Source organism: Austrofundulus limnaeus, unplaced genomic scaffold (assembly GCF_001266775.1).
Source record: "Austrofundulus limnaeus strain Quisiro unplaced genomic scaffold, Austrofundulus_limnaeus-1.0 Scaffold322, whole genome shotgun sequence".
Lineage (NCBI taxonomy): Eukaryota > Metazoa > Chordata > Actinopteri > Cyprinodontiformes > Rivulidae > Austrofundulus > Austrofundulus limnaeus.
The window spans coordinates 64,582-67,294 of NW_013952724.1; positions in this window are offsets into that span (position 1 = coordinate 64,582).

Sequence of the window (2,713 nt, forward strand, 5' to 3'; positions counted from 1 at the left end):
GGTGTGTGTATACTTTTTGTCAATTATATTGTCCTCATATGTCCTCATATGAGTCCTCATATGTTGTCATGTTTTAAGTGTATATCCCATCTTCTATTTATTTGAATAATGAATTTGTACAGGTTGTAGCAGATTTTTAGGTTTGTGGTTTTCCTCATTTTTATTTATCTGAATCTTTCCAAGTCTTGAAGTTCTTTGATTATTTTGGACTGTGTTCCTTCTCTTACTTTGATCCAGATATTCCCATTTCTTGTTCAAGTTGCAACTATTTTTTTCTGTTTTTTAACAGCCTTGCCTCACGTGCAATGATTCCATTTTTTTAAATTACATGTTTGTTAATATAGACACTTGTTCCATTCAGTTTTTTTTTTGCTTGCATTATTAAATTGTTCCTAGATTTTCTACTGATAAATCCAATGACTATGGATGATTTTTGTTTGTCTGACTTAGTAGGCAAGGTATGGCAGATGGAAATGTCCTTGTGCTTGATGTTAATGTCCTTGTTCTGCAGAAAAGTCACAACCTGTTGTTCCAATGTAAGAAGTTCCTCCTGAGAAGAATCCTCCATGATTCTTTCTCTCGCTACGACTTTTGCATAAGTTCGGTGTTTAACTTCCAGTCCAGAAACTACCAAGTCATCTCATCTAGTATATTGTTGTAGATCATCAACTTTTTTTTCCAGTTCAACATTCTTTTTCTGTCTGTCATTCAGCTGACCCCTCAGCAGCTTCACCTCCTCCATTAACCCCATCAATAGTTGTTGCTTTTTGGATAGCTTAGTTAGCTCAGCACTCATAAAGTCCAATGATCTTTTTATTTCCTCCATACTGTCAGAACTGCTGACAGCTGATTCTCTTTGCTGACCGCATTTACGCGACATAACTCACCAGGGCTTGGTGGGAGCAATTCCCTAGCCAGATGCTCACAACCAGGCGACACAGTAGCCCTGACGGTCGATGGAGTCCTTCACCCGGATCTGACGGCCTGCGTCCCGGCATCCCAGAAGCCTCGACGCTCGATAGTGTTACCTCCCAGATCTGACGGCCTGTGGCCCGGTGTCCCAGAAGCCTCAACGCTCGATGGTGTTAACTCTAAGGCTTTTATCAGGAGCCTTTCATTGCAAACGTGAGCAGGTTTTAGCCTTGGCGTTTTTTGAAGCTTTTTTGAAGTTTTGAAGCTTGCATAGTTTGAGGTGTCCTGGGCTGGGGCTGCTGTGCTTAGGCAGTGCAGCTCTTCCACACTGAGCAGCCCCATCGGAGACTGCCTTGGTTTCAGTTCTTCCAGAGGTGTGAGTTTAAGCTCAGTCTCACAGGAGACTCTGCTAGACGTTCCCAGCAGACATTCATTCACTATACGTTTGAGTCTGCCAGGTCTGACCGGCATCCTCCCCTACCATCAGAGCACACCAGGTAGTGGTCAATTGGCAGCTCCCTCCCGAGTGTCCAAGACATGCAGCCGCAGATCAGATGAAATGATAACAAAGTCAATCATCGAACTGCGGCCTAGGGTGTCCTGGTGCAGAGCTCATTTGGACACCCTTATGTTTGAACATGGTGTTCGTTATGGACAATCCATGTCAAGCACAGAAGTCCAATAACAAAACACAGCTCGKGTTCAGAATGGAGGGGGGGCATTCCTCCCAGTCACGCCCCTCCAGGTCTCACTGTCATTACCCATGCGAGCATTGAAGTCCCCCAGCAGAACGAGGGAGTCCCCATCTCCAGCACCCCTTCCAGGGACTCCAAAAAGGGTGGGTAATCTGGACTGCTGTTAGATGCATAGGCATAAAMAACAGTCAGAACACCTGCCCCCACACATAGGCAGAGGGAGGCTACCCCAAAATACAGGCACCGAGATGAAGGGCAATAAGTAAGCCCACTCCTGCTCGGCGCATGCTAAGCATGGGCAATTCCAGAGTGGAAGAGTGTCCAATCTCTCTTAAGGAAACTGGTTCCAGAGCCAAAGCGGTGTATCGAGGTGAGTCTGCCTATATCTAGTCAGAACCTCTCAACCTCACACACCAGCTCAGGCTCCTTCCCCACCAGAGAGGTGACATTTCATGTCCCTAGAGCCAGCTTTTATAGCAGAGGAACGGACCGCCAGGGCCCTTGCCTTCAACTACTGCCCATCAAACATCACACCCAACCCCTTTGGCCCCTCCCCCAGGTGGTGAGCCTATGGGAAGGGGGACCCATGCCTCCTCTTTGGGCTGTGCCCGGCCGGGCTCCATTAGGAGTCTTTGGGCTGCACGTTGTCTGATCCCTCACCTAGGACCTGTTTGTCGTGAGTGACCGTACCGGGAGCATAAAGCCCCTGACAACATAGCTCCTAAGATCATTTGGGACACTGAAACCTCTCGACCACGATAAGGTGGCAGCCCAAAGAGAGGCCCTAACCCTGACCATTTACCCTAAAATTAACCTCACGGGTACCTACCAGACCCTAAAACTAACCTAAACTCAATTCAAACCTTGGTCCTAAACCTAACCCACTACCCATCGTCAATGTGTGAATGTGTGTGTGYGCATGGGGGAATGTCTGAAGAGCCTTGGGGTCCAAGTGGACTTGATAAAGCACTATAGAAGTTCAAGCCATTTGCCATTTACCATTTGAAGTGGGGTTCTGTTTCTAATAAACAATTAAAGGGAAAGCCTGGTCATGTCTGAAGTAATGTTATGCCGGGTACACACCAAACGCGTTTGGAGCAGCCAAA